This window comes from Thamnophis sirtalis, unplaced genomic scaffold (genome assembly GCF_051295495.1).
Source record: "Thamnophis sirtalis isolate CommonGarterSnake01/CBP01778 unplaced genomic scaffold, rThaSir2_p1.2 scaffold_5, whole genome shotgun sequence".
In the NCBI taxonomy this organism is placed as follows: domain Eukaryota; kingdom Metazoa; phylum Chordata; class Lepidosauria; order Squamata; family Natricidae; genus Thamnophis; species Thamnophis sirtalis.
Genome location: NW_028261385.1, coordinates 16453151 through 16474526, shown reverse-complemented (window position 1 = coordinate 16474526; position 21376 = coordinate 16453151).

The following is a 21376-nucleotide window of genomic DNA, read 5'->3' as shown; positions in this document are numbered from 1 at the left end:
TGGTCGTGACTTTGCAACAAAACTAGGAAATTGCAACCTGCATAGTATCAGTACAAGTTATCCTAGTTTAGATATTACTGGTTTTTCTCTAGATTATGCTTCGAGGCTTCCCTTCTGTAAACATGGATAATAGTTATGGTCGGGTACGTACAAAAACTACTGAAATAAAAACCTTGTAACATGCCTTACTGAGAATTTTATAAGAAATTGCACTCCCAATTAAGCCAATTCTTAATAAGTAGACTTCCTGGCCATTCAAACTAATTGTGTTTAGAATTTTCCTAAAAGATTAGTGTCTTGAAATCATTTATATGGTTGCTAAATGCTTTGCCCAAGCTGTAAGGATTCACTAGACCTCAAAACACAAATAGATATTTTATTCAATTAAAGGAACTTCACCGCCTTCTCAAATTGTACTTGGTTGTTTTAATTTATATAATCAGATCTTGGACTTTAATAAATGTATGGGAGAGAAAGACATCTAAATAGAGTTTGCTATCTCTCATGTGAATGATATAAAATGGGACGTGTATGTGGCATTCTAAGCTTCAGCTTAGAAATTACCACCAACTTTCTCAGTGTGATCTGAGATCCAGCCACCTAGAAAAAATAGTCTTTGCTAATATCTGGAGATCCAGGTATGACTTAGTCCAGGAATGAAACCTACTGTCAAGATCAATAATTGAAGCTGCATTATTTCTATAATGGAGCAGCTTGCTGGCTACAATTTACTTTCTTCCCCTCTTCACAGCAATTGTTGTTTAAACATCTTTGAAACACAATTTTCAAATCCATGAAATGCTAGGTGAGGTCATTGTGTCTAACCTTACAAACCATTCCCAAGATTACAGAAAATTTGAAAGGACCTTGGTGCACCAGTTCAAGGATTTCTCTGGATTGGAAATGCTATTTGTGACAATCTTGGAAATAAAACACTGTCTCATATTGACAGAATGATCAAATCTACCCTGTTATTAATGCCACTGGTTGGGCAAAGGTAAAGATTCCCCTCACACATATGTGTTAGTCGTTCCCAACTCTAGGGGGTGGTGCTCATCCCCGTTTCAAAGCCGAAGAACCAGCGCTGTCCAAAGACCTCTCCATGGTCCTGTGGCCCGTAAGATTAAATGCTCTAGGTGCACGGAACGCTGTTACCTTCCCACCAATCGTACTTCCTATTTTTCTACTTGCATTTTTACATGCTTTTGAACTGCTAGGTTGGCAGAAGCTGGGACAAGTAATGGGAGCTCACTCCGTTATGCGACACTAGGTATTTGATCCGCCGAACTACTAACCTTTCTAATGGAAAAGCTGAGCTTCTTAGCCACTGATCGACCGTGTCCCTTTTGGCTGAGTAGAGGATTGTAAAGTTTCACCATTAACTTGGAGATACAGAAATGGATAAAATACCTGTAACAACATCCAACTATAGCCTCTTTTTCATATGCACTGGGGATAAAGCAAAAAAAAAAAAAGAAGAAAATAGCATGCTTTCTTTTATATTAGCACTTCCTGCAAACTGTCATTTGGAAGGAATTTTGAAAGTATTCCCATTTGGCTCTTGATGTTTTTAATTAGGAGCAAGCAATTTTTAATGTGAAAAATATACAACATACTTATTATAATCAATAACATTTGATGCACTGCAGTTAAATTATCCACATCTAGCTTTACCACCGCAATGATAGTTCCTTTCCAGTCTATTTTTATTTTCATTTTATTATAAGTTTGCGTGTAAATATTAGAATAAAGTGAAAACAGAATTTTAAAGCTAATGATTAAAAGAGTTGCTCCCTGATAGAAATTTGGAAACTTGCAGTAAATCTTTGAAGTCCTCAGCATATTCCTGAGCACAATTGATGTGGCTGAAAAGACAGAATGGCTTTTTCTGTGCTCCAGAAATGAAAACCAAACCAACCAAAACCTGCCATCCTTGCTTTAATAAAGTTCTTGGCAAATACTGACTTTTGGCTGGGTTTCTACAACATACTAGAGTTGACTGAAATGTGGTTGAGGCTCCACATGTTGTGTAGGCATGTTGTTTTAGCATGTTTGATGAACAAAACTCACTGTTTTAACTTCTTCAATGAACAAGAGCATCCCATGGAGGGTTCACCTACAAAAGGGCGAATGACAAAAGCGCGCCTGACTAAACCACGGTGACAAAACCGCGAGTTCTAAAGCGTGCCGACGAATGAGCGCTGAAGCACGCCGACAACAGCATGCCGACAGAAGCGCACTGTAACCCTAACCCTAACCCTAACCCTAACCCTAACCCTAACCCTAACCCTAACCCTAACCCTAACCCTAACCCTAACCCTAACCCTAACCCTAACCCTAACCCTAACCCTAACCCTTACCTTAACTTAAATCGCGCTTCTGTCAGCGCGCTGTTGTCGGCGCGCTGTTGTCGGCGTGTTGATGACATTGCGGTTTTAGCGCCACGGTTTTGTTGGCGCGCTTTTGTCATGCGCACATTTGTCGGGTCACGCCCATGGAGCCCTCCTCTGCCTTTATGTGTTTAGGTATAACTTGTTTTGTGAACACAGCACCAATTGTGCTTCCTTATTGCAAATTTAAGGAATGTGGTGCTCAGTGGCTAAGATGCTGAGCTTGTCGATCAGAAGGTCGGCAGTTCAGCAGTTGAAATCCCAAGCACTGTGTGACAAAATGAGCTCCTATTACTTCTCCCAGCTTCTGCCAACCTAGCAGTAAAAATGCAAGTAGAAAAATAGGAAGCATCTTTGGTGGGAAGGTAATAATATTCCGTGTGTTCTGTGCACCTTTGGTGTTTAGTCATGCAGGCCACATGATCACAGAGACATCTTCAGACAGCGCTGGCTCTTCGGCTATGAAATGGAGATGAGCACCACCCACTAGAGTCGGGAACGACTACCTTTACCTTTACCTATCTCAAATTTGCTGAATTTTATGAATTTAGCTTTGAGCCAGATGATCTCCATAACTGTTGGGATTGGAAATTCCAGAGTGATCATCTGACCCTTGACAACTTAAAGCTGTGTGGACTTAAACTCCCAGAATTCTTCAAGTTGCTAAAGTCGAGAAACATAATAATAATTGTCCACCTGCTGCCTCTTACCAGCATGAGATAACTTTTCAGAGGTTGGAGCTGGAGTGGTGGGATTCAAATAATTTAAAACTTGTTCTCTGCCCTAATGACTAGCTGGGTAGGCAGGGCTCAGTGGTCATGTGACTGGGTGGGCATGGCCAACATGTCACTCACGTTGATGGGCGCTTTGCCTTAGCTGTTACAATGTAATAAGATTTAATGGGAGAGGCAGTTTCTGTAAGCAGGGCAATAAGGATTAGGCTAGAAACAACATCAGAATGTTTTCTTCCTGCCTTCCTTACAGGATTAGCCCTGTAGAGTGGAAAAAACAAAATACTATTTCTTCCAACAACCAGTTCTCCGATCTGCTTAGAAAGTTAACAACCGGTTCTCCCAAATAGGTGCGGAGTGGCTGAATCCCACTACTGAAAAGAGCCAAGGTGGCGCAGTGGTTAAATGCAGCACTGCAGGCTACTGCTAGATCAGCAGTTCAGCGGTTCAAATCTCACCGGCTCAGGGTTGACTCAGCCTTCCATCCTTCCGAGGTGGGTAAAATGAGGACCCAGATTGTTGGGGGCAATATGCTGACTCTCTGTAAACCGCTTAGAGAGGGCTGAAAGCCCTATGAAGCGGTATATAAGTCTACTGCTATTGCTATTGGAGCTGTTCCTATTTTACTACTTTAGTCCCTCTTCCAGCCTTTCTTCTAAACTTCTCACTCAACCTAATGGCTGTTATTCATTACATTCTCTGCTACTTTCAGTCTTCCCCAGGACACTTTTTACAGAACAATAAACCTCACTTTCTTGAGAAAAAGGGAAAACTCCATGATGAGCTATGTTAGAGGCAACCACGTAAGAGGCTACCATCAACTGCGGTTAGTTAACAGAAATCATAATGATGCCTGGTGGAACAATAGGCAGAAAAGAGATATAATGGGGTTGGCTAGGAATTAAGAGTTATACTTTTCTCTATTGGTTAGCATTTCTTACAAAGTAGTGACGTGGCCTAAGGCTGAAGATGCTTGCCTCCCTCTTGGAAGGTTGAGAGTTCAATCCTAGGTAGCAGCAGATGTTTCTCTCCTAGGATGCAAAGAAAAAAATATCTGCTGCAAATTTTATGTAGGCATCAGGAAGGGCATCTGGACAGTAAATACTCAACTCCATCCAGTTACCCCAATTCTACCCTGAATAGGGACTAAAGGTAAAGGTTCCCTTTGTACATATGTACTAGTCGTTCCTGACTCTAGGGGGTGATGCTCATCTCCATTTCAAAGCTGAAAAGCCAGCACTGTCTGAAGACATCGTCGTGGTCATGTAGCCAACATGACTAAACACCGAAGGCATATACAACGCTGTTACCTTCCCACCAAAGGTGGTCCCTATTTTTCTACTTACATTTCCACATGCTTTTGAACTGCTAGGTTGGCAGAAGCTAGGACAAGTAACGGGAGCTCATTCTGTTACGTGGAGCTAGGGATTCGAACTGCTGAATTGCCGACCTTTCTGATCGACAAACTCAGCATCTTAGCCACTGAGTCTGTATTCCTATTTCAATTTCTTGAATAGTGAAACCTCAAGGAAAGAATTACAGCATTTCAACTTACACATTTTGTTACTGCCTTCTTTGCTTAGTTTGTGTCTCTTCCGTAATCTCACACCCATTGCCTTGTATTGCCAAGACACATATTTAATTGACACAAGACTGCAAACAAAAACAAAACACAACAAAAAAACAATTATTTATGTATGAGTCCATCACATTTCATTTGGTAGGAGATAGTAAACAATATGCTCTCTGACACTGGGAAACCGCACTCCGGTGAAGCAATTTTGACTCAGTTTGTAAGCAGAATATTTTTTGATAAATATTTGTATAAAATACACAAATATAAAAAACGCTGACAGGAGTTGGAATCATGGAAAAGGTAAAGCCAATGAGTCTTGCTGTGTGTGTGTGTGTGTGTGTGTGTGTGTGTGTGTATGAGAGAGAGAGAGAGAGAGAGAGAGAGAGAGAGAGAGAGAGAGAGAGAGAGAGAGAGAGAGAGAGAGACTGTGCGTGTGTGTTTGCGTTTTATTTAAAACAGTAGAACTTGATTACATGGACATGTTATGTCATGGCAGCAGAAATAAAATAGAATTAGAATTCTTTATTGGCCAAGTGTGATTGGACACACAAGGAATTTGTCTCTGGTGCGTACGCTCTCAGTGTACATAAAAAGAAAAAAATACATTCATCAAGAATAAAAAGATACAACACCTAGTGATAGTCAAGGTTACTAATAAGCTATCAAATCGTACTAGGAAACAAATAAAATGATATAAATTGAAAGATATAAGCAGCATGGTTATAGTCAAAAGTGGGGAGAGAGAGATACTAGGAAGGAAGAGAAGAATAATAGTAGTGCATTCTTGATAAATTATTGACAGTGTTGTGCGAATTAGTTGTTTACCAGAGTAATGGCATTCAGGAAAAAAACCTGTGTCTTGTTCTGGTGTGCAGTGCCCCATAATGTTGTTTTGAGGGTAGAAATTGAAACAATTTATGTCCAGGATATGAGGGGTCTGTAGATATTTTCACAGCCCTCTTTTTGATCCGTGCAGTGTACAGGTCCTCAATGAAAGGCAGGTTGGTAGCAATTGTTTTTTCTGCAGTTCTAATTATCCGTTGAAGTCTGTGTCTGTCTTGTTTGGTTGCAGAACCAAACCAGACAGTTATAGAGGTGCAGATGACAGACTCAACAATTCCTCTATAGAATTGAATCAGCAGCTCTTAAATAAAAGGATATTGCCAATTCTTTTAATATTTTCCTCCCCAGCATACAGCCTATCTTTATGTCATTCTGCAATTTTACAAAAAAGTGTAAATGTTCATTATTGTAAGCGCATTTTAATATATATTTTGTAACATATGTTTGCTATATTAAAGCAGTGCTAGTGTGGTTTAGTGGTTCCAGTGATGGGATTCAATTTTTTTACTACTGGGTCTGTGGGCGTGGCTTGATGGGGATGTCATTGCCTGGTGGGCGTGGCAAGGGAAGGTTACTGCAAAGTCCCCATTCCCTCCTGATCAACTGGGACTTTGGAGGCAGAGAATAGATGAGGGTGGGGCAAGTCAGAGGTAGTATTTACTGGTTCTCTGAACTACTCAAAATTTCCACTACCGGTTCTCCAGAACTGGTCAGAACCTGTTGAATACCATCTCTGGTTGAGGCTCTAGACTACAAAGAGGTAGGCTGTGAGTTCTAGTCACACAGCTGGGTCACTCTCTCTCTCTCTCTCTCTCTCTCTCTCTCTCTCTCTCTCTCTCTCTCTCTCTCTCTGTCTGTGTGTGTGTGTGTCTCTCTCATCATACTACCTTGCAGGATTGTTGTGGGGGAAACAGCAGGAGGAAGGCATATTGTGTATGCCTGCCACCTTGAGTTATTCATAAAGGTGGGATGTAAATAAACAAAAAATTAAAATATATTTTTGGAATGAATTTTACACTAAAATACTCCTTTTGGCTTGAATTTTATCCTAAAGTACTTTAGGATATTTTAGTTCATATTTTAACCTGTTTTTAATCTATATTTTTAATATTTTATGTACCTACATGATTTGGTATGATCTTTGAGTCACATATTATAAAGTTTGGTGAAGTAAAAAAAAGGGGGGTAAGGTAATTGTACATGTATCCATATGTATACATCCCACATATTGATCAGATAAGTGTAAATCACATTAACACTCTTCATAGTGCATATAGAATTTGTCCTGTCAAGTTTTGAAATGTTCTATGTCCTTTAAGGGCATCTCACAAAGAAGAGCAGGTCAACTTATTCTCCAAACCACTTTGGAGGTCATGAGCAACTAATCAAGGAGAGAACCAACCTAGAACTGAGGATTTTCCTGACAGTTAGAACAACTAATCAATGGAATGACTTGCCTCTAGAAGTTGTGAATGTCCCAACACTGGAAGTTTTTAAGAAGATGTTGGATAACCATTTGTCTGAAGTGGTATAGGGTTTCCTGTGGAGTAGGGGGTTAGACTACAAGACCTCCAATGTCCCTTCCAACTCTTGCTTTGTTATTGTTATTTATTTTTAGTTTAAAAGCAAGTCAAGCTCTCTGAATAAATAGACGCTTCGATGACATAAGAATGAAAGATTTATCACAGCTACCGTACCTAGAGATTTATGCAGGGAATACATTATTACTGAATAAATGGGAATGTGAATACTGTATCAATAATTCTTGCGCTGTTATCAGCCGACATACAAAGAATCATGGTGCTCATTAGCTGCGCCACTTGATAACTTAAATGGCCTTACATGTCGGAAGCACAAGGCAGACAATATTGCATTTAGGGAATTAAACAGATTTAAATAATATTAATCAGAATGGAAAGGATTCTTGGAAAGTGCCAGTTTCACTTGCAAAAATATGCGTGGCAATTGGAATCAGTGAAATTAGGAGTGACATGACAAATTGAATGTGAGCTATCAAGGCGTCAAGAAATAATAATTTCACAAATGGGAAAGTTAATAATAATTTCAAAGATGGAGATGTTACAATATGACCCAGTTTTAGGATTTTTTAAAAACTTAATGCATTATAAGTTAATGATACTCCTTATTGCTATAATAACACTGTGCATTTGGACAGTTTCACTTTAGTCTTTGCAATACATTTTTTTTTTAAAAAATGATCATAAACACACTCCCAAGATAATTGAATAGACCAGACTGACAGAGTTGGAAGGGACCTTGGAGGTCTTCTAGTCCGCCCCCTTGTTCAAGCAGGAGACCCTATACCATTTCAGACAAATAGTTGTCCAATCTCTTTGTAAATGTCTCCAATTTCTAGAGGCAAGTTGTTGCACAGATTAACTGTTCTCCCTGTCAGGAAATGTCTCCTTAGATATTTGTTTTCTTTTTTCTTTAATAGAATGGTGCTTTTTTTGGCTTGACTTATCTAAAACTGTTTTTCTTTGACTGATCAAGGCCACTATAGGAAGCAAAGATCTGCCAATGGGCCCATCTGGTGATGACCATAGTAACAGAAGGAAACAAAAGTTAAAAAGCAAAATGGCAAAGAACATGCATGATTGTGTTAAGAAAGAATGAATGAATTGAATGAGAAGGTAGTTAGTTTCCCTCATACAATAGGGAAAGCTGTAATAGATTTGAATGAGAGTTGTCTGATCTTGTTCTGAGGTAAGATGGGTGGCAAATAAATCTAATAAGAAATAAATTCTGGTGGAATGGAGTTGATGAATACCTTTATGGAAGTCAAGATCCCTGGAGAAATAATATTCACACACACACACACACACCCATTTTGATACTCTTTCGCAAGGCCCTGAAGATCTGGTTTTGCCACCAGGGGGATGGAGCCTATCAAATGGCTTATTTAACTGTTGTCACCACAAGAACGAAGGGTTATTGTTGTTTTTTTTTAAAGAAAACCAGTTTTTATCTTCGTAAGCCTCCTGAAGTCAGTGAAAGTAAGTTGAGTGGTCATATAAATTTTCATAAACAAACAGAATAACTGTGGAAGGGACCTTGGAGGTCTTCTAGTCCAAACCCCTCATCAAGCAGGAAACCATGTGACATTTCAGACAAATGATTGTCCAGCATCTTATTTAAAACCTCCAGGATTAGAGCAACCAGAACTTCTGGGTCAGGTCAAACAAACGATAAACAAACAGAAGCGAAGAAGCAGGTGTCATCATGAAATCATGACCCACCACCTAGCCCGCAGTGGCCAAGGGGATGCTATAGGGCCATGATGGCGAACCTATGGTATACATGCCAGAGGGGGCACACAGAGCCCGCTCTGTGGGTATGCACGCTGTCCCCAGCTGCTCTTCTGGTTTCCAGTGTGCTCTGGCCAGCTGCTCTTTATGGATGCTGGAATGCCAGAAAACAACCTGAAAATGGCCAAAGACCAGACCATTTTTCAAGCCATTTTGGGCCATTTTCAGGCCAGTTTTCAGGCTCTTTTGGGGCTGTTTTGGGGGCCATTTTCAGGCCAGTTTTCAAGCTGTTTTTCTGGATGTTTTCAGGCCATTTTTTTGGGAGGGGTGGTGGTCCAAAAAACAGCTAGAAAACAGCTTGATAACAGCCAAAACAATGACCAAAAAACAAGCATGTCCCCTGGCCAGCTGGTTTTCAGGTTTCTGGTACTCCAGCGTGTGTGAGATTGAGATTTGTTTTATTTATATGCTGCCTTATTCCCAGCGGGACTCAGGGCGGCGAACAACTCAAGGGGGGAAAGGGAACACAAAAATACAAGACAAGCAGTTAAAATAGCCAACAGCCACACATGCACAGGCGTTCTGGTTTGGGCACTCAGTGCTAAAAAGGTTCACCATCACTGCTATAGGAAGTCTGTAACCATGATCGTGACTTGAAAGAAGCCACGATTGCCAAGGAGATACCTAAGGAAAGCCACTGTGCCTGAATTGCTGCTTAAAGGGACTGTTGGTCCCAGCAAAATTCTGTACCAAGCTTGATGGAGTAATGATTTTACATGAACTGGATTTATGTGCTACTAAATATGCTCAAGCTGATAGCCATGAGTATGATACCATCATTTGGAACTGACTGAGTGTCTAAGAGAATCCTTTGTAAGGTGGCCAACACAAGCTTTCTGACCTTGGAGTCATCTTGGCATCTTGAAGCAATTTTGCAGTCAGAAACACAGGAAGACTTTATTATACACCCCTCCCTTCCCTTGAACACATGGAAGACATAACTGGCCATGCAACATATGGACTCTATGGAACAAAGGCAAGGAGATGAATTGTGTTTTATTCCATTTCCAGTTCTGTGTTGCTATGAATAGAGATACTTGCTGTTTTGATTTGCCAGCAGTAAATCTCAGCAGCTGTTAAAAGAGACTACAGTGTTCAAACAGCACAACAGCATCAATTCAATGAACCATACACCGATGCCCTGTTTCCTGACTCGGATTTGATTTCTAGTAATTTGCCACTTCTCTGGTAATGCGAGATCTGAAGGCAGGATCAGGTCATGGTTGACTATGGACTCAATAGTTGGTTCTATTCAAGAGTGGTTTTCACTTATCTTTCCTACCAGTTCACAAATGTGTGTGTGTGTGTGTGTGCACTCACTTTGCTCGCATGTGCCATGTCCATACATGCCATGTCCATGCATGTGCTTTGCTCAAAAAATGCCCCTAAACAGCACGAAATAAAGCCAGGGTGGGTGGGTAGGCTGGCTCACCCATGATTTCTGCTACTGGTTTGGGCGAACTGGTCCAAACTGGTAGAATACCATCTCTGGTTCTATTGCAAAATTGGGAAGAATGTCCATGTCTTGAGTTGTTGAGAGCAGAAACTTATCCACACCGAGAGAAGTACAATTCCTCGCTCCTTTTATTATTTATTCAGAGAAGTGGGAGAAGCAATTCATGATAAATTAGAGACAGAAGACTAGACTAAAATGGGAAGCGTGACGAACATAGATTTTAACAAGGTGAACTTAAGATGAGCTGAAATAGAGAAAATGCGATTCTGTATGATCCTGAGCTCCTGAAGCCTGGCTAGATTGCCTTCAATAAAAGTTCGTAGTTCATTCATTTGTCAGCCCACAATGGCAGCCAGATGTGCAGTTTCAGTGATCATTGGTAGAATCTATTATGATCCATATTAGACCACAGAAAAAGAGACAGCTTCTGCATAGAATTCTGCAGATGCCTCTGAGTTGATCCAATCATGACACAGGAAAACATGACTATCAATTCCTGAATAGCTGGGTAGGTTAAAATACATTTAGAGGGATTTTCTCTATCTTAATTCCAATTTTTAATTTATTTTACACATTATTTCTTATCTTTTTTGCTTATCCCTTGCTTATCCTGCAAAGGATATTATTATAGATCTGTATGTTTCAAAGCATGCATGCATACATGTATGTATGTACCATTTTTTCGGTGTAAAAGGCGCACTCCCCCCCCCCAGAAAAAGTGGTTGGAAATGTCTGTACGTCTTATACAGTGAAAATTGCATCAGCTGGGGGTTTCCCATACCTGGGGGAGGGGAAGGAGTTGGTGCAATGGTGACAATGACAGGCAGCAGCAATCCCCGCTGCCTGGAACAGCTGATTGGGGGTATTCTGGGAGGCCAATCCAAACGCCAATCAGCTGCGGAGACTCCAGTGTTCCCCGGTTGAGGCAGCAACACAGAGGTAGGATTCAGCCAGTTTGGCCAAACCAGTTGTTAAAGTTGTGTGCAGTTCGGAGAACCATCTGATCCCAGCACTGGCTGGCCTGGGAACACTCTATGTCTGCCTTCCTGCGCAAATTCATTGAGCAGTTTGCTGAGGACGCCCTGCCACAGCCTGCCGCCCTTCTGCAAGTACCCTTCTTGGCCTGCGTGGTGGACTGTGGGCCCAGAGACATGGAGACAGAGAGGTATGGCTTGGCTTCCAGTGCCAGACAGGGTGGGCATAGAAAGCAGCCGGGTTGCTGCCACTTTTCATTGGGATGTGCATAGCAAGATGGGACTCCTCTTGCTGTTCATTTCCCCCCCCCCAATTGCTGGGCATGGCATGGCTTTCTGCCCCTCATTAAGCCATCCATGTAATTTGGGGGTGGCAGGTGGGATGGGGCGGGGGAGGAAGGGCACCCAACTGGGTTCTTTCTGGCCAACTGGCTTCTTCCTGGCAGCTCTTTCTCTGCTTTGGCTTGGCCATCAAAGTGGAGGCTTTTGTGGGCAGAAGAGCTGCCATGAAATGGAGAAATGGACAACAGAGCAACCAGCTTGAGGGAAAGCTGCAAGCATCTGAAGGTAAGTAGTAGGGCAGCTCCCTACTTTCCTATCCCCACCCTAGCTTAATTTTTTAGCCGTGCACCCTGGAGTGGGTGGGGTCTTAATTAGAGCTTATTTTGTGGGTTAGGGCTTATATTGGGCACACGTGTAAAACTCAAGCTAGGACTTACTTTCGGGGTAGGTTGTATTTTTGGGGAAAACACGGCAGCACAATCTCAATCGGTTGAAATGATTTAATGGATGTGTCCATGTAGCTTCCTTAGCAACAGCACATACAGTATGTGATTTACTACCACTTTTTTCTGGATGTTTTTCAATTTCCCAGTCTGGCCTGTAGTTAGTTTAGCCCCAGCCATTAAGGTGGGATCATCATAGTGGAAAGGACTCATCCTCTGAAGCGAGGATCATGGGGACATCGTTTCCCTCACACTACCGTGTTTCACCGAAAATAAGACAGGGTCGTATTTTCTTTTGACACCCCCCCTAATAAGCGCTTGGCCTTATTTTTGGGGAGGTCTTATTATTTTTGTGTTGCGGAAGGCTGCGAGCGTGGTCACCTCATGGCTGCTGTTGTGTTGCAATATTTTCAGGGAGAGCTTATTTTCGGGGAGGGCTTAATTTAGTGCATGCGCTCAGAAGCCCGATTGGGCTTATTAACTGGGGAGGTCTTATTTTGGGGAAAACAGGATAAAAAGAGAGAACAATTTTAGATGAAAAAAAATGGCAGATCTATGCTTCTGTTCCTGTTAGCTATTTCTTCCATCAGATTTTTCCATGTCCATTTTAACTAAAATAGTGAAATGTAATTAAGCTTCGCAAGAAGCTATTAATCCATTCAAGTTTGAAATTAAGGGTCAGGATTGAAATGTATCTTCTGCCTTCTGAGAGATTTGGTAGACTTCGGCAACATTTTAGATATTGGATGTCGTAGATTTTTTATTCGTTTGATTTAGACATTTAAGCTTTTACATTTTTTTCAGGCTCTCGGGCTTCCCTGGAAGAAGAAATGTGAATTTAAAATTCAAAATTACAGTACAAAGATAAAGACAGTGCTTCATATATTGTAAAAGTGGAGGAGACAGATTAAATGCTCATGGGAAACAGTCTCTACCTCAAGGAAAAGCTTTAAAGCTCCAATCCAGGCAGAATTCAATGAGCAAAAATTCAGTCGGGGTGCTAAGATGTTAGATCCTTGGAGTATCTTCAAAGCAAATTTTGTGAAATCAGTTCTAGTCCACATAAAGAGAGGCAGTCCTTCAATTTTCTGGTTTCACATTGGGAAGAGATTTAGAAATCAAATCCAGCAGTTGGAACTGAGTTATAAACAGATCTGAAAGATGGCAAAGGATTGGCCCGAAAGCTGTGAAATACAACTTGAGTTTGCAAACTTGCAATTGGAATTCGGAATCTACAGGGGCTCTGGAATATTTTCAACAGCTGCCCACAGGGGTGGGCTGCTACGGATTCACCCAGGTTCGGGAGAATCCATCAGCTAACGTTATGGCCAACTCGGAGAACCTCCAAATCCCACCTCTGGCTGGCCTCACCCATCCACTCTGCCCCTCCCACCCCTCCCCTCCCAGGAGTCTCCATGTGGCCTGTTTTAAATGTGAGGTAAGTAGAGGCTCAGGGAGGGGGGAAAGTGAGCTTTCTGGAAGTTCCAGAAAGCTGGAAATGGGCTCATTTCCAGCTTCTGGAGAGCTTCTGGAGCTGGGAGCGGGGGAGGAAGTTTTTGCCCTCACAGAGGCTTGAGGAAAGCCTCCAGAGCCTGGGGAAGATGAAAATGGCTCCCTTGCCGAGGTGCAGGAAGCCGACTAGGCCATGCCCACCATGGCCACACCCACCCAGCAACTAGGCAGACAACCCATTGTTGAAATTTTTGAAGCCCACCCCTGGCTACCCAGTGTCTGATTCAATCAGGAGATTAATAGAGCATAGGCAACTATAAGTGGTTCTCGACTTACAGCCACAAATTGAGCCCAAATTTCTGTTGCTAAGTAAGACATTGGTTAAGTGAATTTTGCTCCACTTTATGACCTTTCTTGCCACAGTTGTTAACTGAATCACTGTGTTTGTTAAATTAGTAACATGGTTCTTAAGTGAATCTGACTGACAGAACTTTGACTTTGCTTGTCAGAAGGTTCGAAAAAGGGACTCATGTGTCCCTGGGACAGTGCAACGGTCATAAATATAAACCAGTTGCCAAGTGTTGGGATTTTGATCATGGGATCATGGGAATGCTGCAATGGTCATAAGTGTGAAAAAGGTCATAAGTCACTTTTTTCAGTGCTGTCCTGCATTTATATCCCCCCACTCACCCTAAATAGAACAAATTAAATCTATGTTAATTTGTCTGCAATGTGTAACTGAGGATCTAAGCCAGAGGTCTTCAAACTTGGCAACTTTAAGAGTCTTAAAGTTGCCAAGTTTGGGGACCCCTGATCTAAGCCTTTTTTTGGAAAGGTAAAGTTTCCCCTCGCACGTATGTGCTAGTTGTTCCCGACTCTAGGGAGCAGTGCTCATCTCCCTTTCAAAGCCAAATAGCCAGTGCTGTCCGAAGATGTATCCGTGGTCATGTGGCCGGCATGACTAAACATACCAAAGGCTCATGGAACACTGTTATCTTCCCACTAAAGCTGGTTCCTATTTTTCTACTTGCATTTTTATGTGCTTTTGAACTGCTAGGTTGGCAGAAGCTGGGACAAGTAACAGGAGCTCACTCCGTTACACAGCACTAGGGATTTGAACTGCTAAACTGCCAACCTTCCTGGTCAAAAAGCTCAGCTTCTTAGCCACTGAGCCTCCGCGTCCCTCTTCTTCCCCCACCTTTTTTGGTAAAATATACCAAAAGACAATGTACCATAAATTCTGTGATGGGGTAGTGGGATTATAGTTGTTGGTAGAAGACTTGTAAGGGGGTGTATATCTCTTACAGTTGATATAAATGGAGGGAGGGGGGAGCAGCCGCTCAACAGATTCCCTATTATTTCAGGCTGTCGGTTGTTAACGCAAGTTCCTTGGGCTAGTCTACACTTGTATACAAAGCTAGGTATGATGCTCCCGTTTTGCAGGCAGATTGTCCACCAGATGGTGCAGCCCACTCTTTGAGAAATATTTGAAAGGACAACAAAATTTGAAAGGACAACAAAATAAGCCATTTGACAGTCCACATGGCCAGGGAAGGTTTAGCCAAAACATTTCTATGGGTGTTGAAACTAAAAGATAACCAGGTCTTAGTCTATTATGGTGGCTGCGTGTTGACATCAGCACTCTCCCAAACGCTGTGACAGTGTTGAAAAGGTTGGAGAGAATGTCTTCATGGATCAGTGCTGCCTTTGGCCAGAAGTTTTGTTGCTCCTGTTCAATCCCTTTCTGGTTTCATATGTCTGCATATTCTGGAGCTGGCGGGGTTAGAATCCTGCCTGCTGTATTTTGAAACAACTACAGCTTTTAAACTGTCGCCGAAGGGAACTCCATGTATAACACATTAGTGTAGTCTTAGGTATTACTAGAGCAGAGATCGCTGTTAACTTATCCTCATCCAGGAGGTATCATAAATAACAACCAAACTTAAGTAGGGGATTGTATTTCACTTTGCCGAGCACACGAGTATATAAAACTGCCTCTGGTCTTTCAGAGACAGAATGATCTCTGTGTCTTCCTTGCTATTAATATCCCCAGAATTTAGGATTATCCACGGGTCACTGCTGCTATTTTACAGGAGCAGCAACTTCAGGAGGGATTTCTAAGAACTGAAGAATATGATTCCTTGTTGATCAGGGGTTACTTCTCAGGAGGAATTCTGTATGTGAAGAGTCTTTGGTGTTCTTGGAACTTGGTTGGTTGGGTATTAACAGCGATGCTGTTACCTAGTTTGGGTAATGAAACATCTGCAAGAAAACAGCCAGGATCAGAGAGTATCAAAATCCTCTCATTTCAACCCTGAGCTACAAATATTCTTCATTGAGACTCTGTACATTCTGTTTCCTCCTTGATACATCTAGATTGTATCTAGGTTGCAAATGGGGGGAAGGTTACTGCAAAATAAGGAAGGCGCATGCGCGAGAACGGGAATGGCCGCCGAGCTCTAACGCTCCGGCTACCGAAAAGAAACAGCGGAAAATTCCAGGCGACGAGGACCCCGAATATGACAACAGAGGGGTCCTCGCAAACGATCAGCTGTCAGGCTTCCAGGGAAGGTAACTTTCTAAGGAGGGGGCTACCTTCGGGTGCCCCCGGGACGGCGTTACCTCCCTCGGTGACTTTTCTTCCGATCAGCTGGGCGGCGGCGGTGGCGGCGTTGCGCGAGCGGCGGCGGCTTCGGCCCCGCTGCCTCAGGAGGCTGCCCCGCTGCCTTGGGAGGCTGGATCCGGACTTTGAAGTGCCTGTTTGGTTTGGAGGTTTATTTTTCTACCCTCACCGTAATCCTGGTGCCTGGCATTACGGCCCTATTGACGGCTCCCTCTTGAACAGCTGGGTGGCGGTGGTGGCGGCGTTGCATGAGCGGCGGTGGCTTTGGCCCCGCTGTCCCAAGAGGCTGCCCCGCTACCCTGGGGAGCTTGATCCGTGCCCTGATCAAAGGGTAAGGAGCTGCATGGAAGTGCCTGCTCGGTCTGGAGGACTTGGTCTTTATCCCCACCACAATTTTACTGTTTTGTATTGCGGCCCTGTTGACTGCTCTTTCTCCCCTTGGTACGACATCTCCTTTGGGTTCTACTGCTGCTTTCACTGGGCCTTGCAACGTTTTATTTACCATCTACCTTCCTGGATTGTGATCCCAGGTCTGCAACAACAAACTTTTTATTGTGTTGGGTACCATCTGCTGCTGTTGCTGCCTCAGGAGTGCCACGTCAGGCAAAACCGTCTACCAGACCATCTTGTATTGGACACCATTACCCCGGAAAGGCAGCATATGTGGTCCTCTGGCCCCCTCCAGTGGCCATTACTGGCGCTTCCTCTAGTTCTAGGCTGGTTTCATCATTTTTTCCACCTCTACCGCCTTCTTAATTACCACCTACACACTCCACTTACAATTATAGCCATAATTACATCTGCCGGGCCTCTGCACATACGAACTAACTGCATCCAGCTGGTTAATATTATCTTTTATCGTCCAAGGGAAACCATCTTAACTGCCCAGACTTTGCCTTTACTGACACTATTGATAAATCGGACTTTAACAGCTTTAACAATTTCTTCTAATCGCCTGGACTTTTTGGGACCTTCCCAAATACATAAGAGGGGACGAAGGCTACTCCCCCTTCTATATATACTCTTTTATAAGATCTACGGACGCTGCGCAAACTTTTAAATGGTATGCTGAGTGCATGGGATTGAATGTGTGAATTGGATGATCCCACTTTTTATTACCCTATGACTCTTGTATTTTATGTGTTTTAATTATCACGTGGGGACTGCTTGAGTGTATAAATGAGTGTGCTTGATTCGGAGGACCTGCCGGGAGTTGCGGGGGCTATGGGGGTGGCTGAGGGGGCTAAAGACACGGGAGAGGGTCGGGGTATTGCGGTCGTGACAGGGAGGGGCAGATACGGCGGGGACTCTAGGGCAGGCCATTACCGGGGAAGGAGGGTTCGCTACATCACAGAGATCCCTCCTTCCGGCCCTAGGAGTCCCACTCCAAGACCAGATGGTGTAAGTAATCAGGACCCTGGTCTCAGGCTGTTGTCGCTAAATGCCAGGTCTGTTGTACATAAAGCACCTCTCGTCCGGGACTTAATTTTAGACGAGAGGGCAGACCTGGCATGTATTACTGAGACCTGGCTGGGCCCAGAGGGAGGAGTCCCCCTTGTAGAACTGTGCCCAGAAGGATTTCAGGTGCTGCATCAGCCGAGAGCCCAGGGAAGGGGTGGGGGTGTGGCCGCTGTTATCCGGGAGTCGTTAGTTCCTCGTAGGGTCCCTGCTCCGGAGATTGTCGGGTGTGAGTCTTTGCTGTTAAAGTTGGACCTCAAGGGTCAAGTGGGTTTGCTGCTAACGTACCTGCCTCCCAACAGCGTTGCAGCAGCCCTCCCCTCGCTCCTCGAGTCAGTAGCCGAGCTGGCAGTTGAGTTCCCTAGGCTGATGGTCCTGGGGGACTTTAATCTGCCGACGCTCGGTGAAAACTCTGATGGGGCGCAGGAGTTCATGGCTTCCATGACAGCCATGGGCTTGACTCAAGTAATTCGAGGCCCAACCCATTCGGCGGGACACATGCTTGACCTTGTATTTCTCTCGGAGCAGTGGATGTGTGATCTTGGTCTGAGGGGGAGTGACATCGTACCCCTGTCGTGGTCAGACCATTGCCTACTGAGGCTCGACTTCCGGAGGCCAAACCCCCACTGTAGGGAGGAGGAACCGACCAGGTGGTTCCGCCCCAGGCGTCTTATGGAGCCAGTAAGGTTCCAGACAGAGCTTGGGGTTATTCCTGATACTCTCACCCACAGTCCGGTAGAGACTCTGGCTGCTGCGTGGCACTCGGCAGCGTCAGAGGCCCTCGACCGGATTGCGCCACTGCGGCCCCTCCGAGGCAGCGGATCCCGGAGACCACCTTGGTTCACCGAGGAGCTCCGGGAGATGAAGCGCCGGAGGAGATGCCTAGAGCACCGTTGGAGGTCCGATAAGTCCGCATCGAACCGAGCAATGGTAACCACCTGCACCAGGGAATATACTAGGGCACTTAGGGCAGCTAAAAGATCACATATAGCCTCCCTGGTTGCGTCCGCTGAGTCCCGTCCAGCCGCCCTGTTTAGGATAACCCGCTCCCTGTTGAACAAAAGGGAGGCGGGGGAACCCTTGCAGGGCAGAGCTGAAGAATATGCCCAATTCTTAGCGGACAAAATTGCTCGGTTTCGGACGGACTTGGACTCCACACCTGCAGTTCCAGCCGAGACTCAGAGGGACCAAGTTCAACAGCTCTGGGTTGAGTTTCAGGAGGTTACCCCCGGGGATGTGGACAAGGCCATGAGAGCTGTGAGTTCCTCCACCTGTGCTTTGGATCCGTGTCCCTCATGGCTGGTTTCTAACTGCAGTGAGGTGACACGAGGCTGGATCCAGGCGGTAGTAACCGCCTCCCTTCGGGAGGGGAACTTCCCCGCCGCACTGAAGGCGGCGGTGGTGAGACCCCTCCTGAAGAAGTCATCCCTTGATCCAGCTGTCCTTAATAACTACCGCCCGGTCTCCAACCTCCCCTTTCTGGGGAAGGTGGTTGAGAAGGTGGTGGCCTTCCAGCTCCAACGGTCCTTGGAGGAAGCAGACTATCTAGACCCCTTCCAGTCAGGCTTCAGACCCGGTTACAGCACTGAAACCGCCTTGGTCGCATTGATGGATGATCTCTGGAGAGCCAGAGATGAAGGACATCCCTCCATCCTGGTCCTCCTTGACCTCTCAGCGGCTTTCGATACCATCGACCATGGTATCCTTCTGCGAAGACTGCGGGAGGTGGGAGTGGGAGGCACCGTGTTACGGTGGTTCTCCTCCTACCTCTCGGACAGGTCGCAGTCGGTGTTAGTAGGAGGGCAGAGATCGTCCCCAAGGCCCCTAAAATATGGGGTGCCGCAGGGTTCGGTCTTATCCCCCCTACTATTTAACATTTACATGAAACCGCTGGGAGAGATCATCCGTAGGCACGGGATTAGATACCATCAATATGCGGACGATACTCAATTGTATCTGTCCGCCCCGTGCCAAATCAATGAAGCGGTTGACGTAATGGACCGGGGACTCGAAGCCGTCATGGACTGGATGAGGATTAACAAGCTTGTGCTCAACCCAGAAAAGACCGAGTGGCTGTTGTGTTTTCCTCCCAAAAATTCGGCCATTAATCCAACACTCAGGCTGGGGGGTCAAATTCTACACCCCTCAGAGAGGGTTCGCAACTTGGGAGTCCTCCTGGATCCACAGCTGTCATTCGACCATCATATAGCAGCTGTGACCAGGGGGGCATTCGCCCAGGTACGCCTGGTGCGCCAGTTGCGACCCTACCTGAACCGGGAGGCTCTCACAACAGTCACTCGGGCCCTCGTGATCTCTAGGCTGGAATACTGCAATGTGCTCTACATGGGGCTGCCCTTGAGGAACATCCGGCGACTTCAGCTAGTACAGAACGCAGCCGCGCGAGTGATCGCGGGTGCACCCCGATTCACCCGCATTACACCTATCCTCCGCGAGCTGCGCTGGCTACCTGTCGATCTCCGGATGCGCTTCAAGGTGCTATTGACCACCCATAAAGCCCTACATGGCAGTGGATCTGGATACTTGAGAGACCGCCTTCTGCCAATTACCTCCCTACGGCCTATAAGATCTCATAGGTTGGGCCTCCTCCGCATCCCATCGGCCAGCCAATGTCGGCTGGCAACCACAAGGAGGAGGGCCTTCTCAGTAGCGGCCCCGACCCTTTGGAACGAACTCCCCGTAGAGATCCGTACCCTCACCACCGTCCAGGCCTTCCGCACAGCCTTGAAGAACTGGCTCGCCCGTCAGGCCTGGGGATAAGGACCATTACCCCGCCCGAATGTTGTATGCATGTTGCGTATTATTTTATTATGTGTTGTCGTCTTAGTACTGTATTGTATTGTATTCCCCTCTCCCTGGTTTCTGTGAGCCGCCCTGAGTCCCCTCAGGGAAAAGGGCGGCCTACAAATAAAATCAATTCCAATTCCAATTCCAAATCAGGGGTGGGATTCAGCCGGTTTGCACTGGTTCGGATGAACTGAATGTTAATTTTACATCTAGTTTGCCAAACCAGTAGTTGCCCACCCTGCTCCTCCCCTCCAAGGAGTCTCCATGTGGCCTATTTATTATGCCAGGTAAGTGCAGGGGGCTCTGGGAGGGGGGAAAATGGGAAGTCTGAAAATGGGCCCTTTTCTGGCCTCCAGAGGGTCCCCAGGGCCCAGGGGAGGCCATTTTCACCCTCCTGGAGTCTCGAGGAAGGCCTCCAGAGCCTGGGGAGGGTGAAAAACAGGCCTGTGCTGATTCTGCAACCCAGGCCAAAATACCACTACTGATTCGGCCAAACCAGCCCTAACCAGGAGCAACCTACCTCTGATGTGGTCCCTTTATCACAGCCTCTGGTAGTATACCTAGGAGACATGTTTCTGGTTTCAACTCACACAAAGCAATTTTTCATCCCCTGCACTATTTCTTTGTCTAGGCCTGAACCTGGGACCTTCAGTATATATATATATATATATATATATATATATATATATATATATATATATATATATATATATATATATATATATATATATATATATATATATATATATATATATATATATATATATATATATATATATATATATATATATATATATATATATATATATATATACTGAATATATATATATAAGAAGCTTGTTTACAGATGAGAGACCTCTCCAAAAAACTTCTACTTTTTTAAATAAAGTTTTTATTGTTTTTTTAAATACAAATAACATATTTATGAACAAAGCGTTGTCCAGGTTTTCTTCTTTTACATCCTCTTTTATACATTTTACATCATAATTCTGTTTCCAATTTCAACTCTATTAT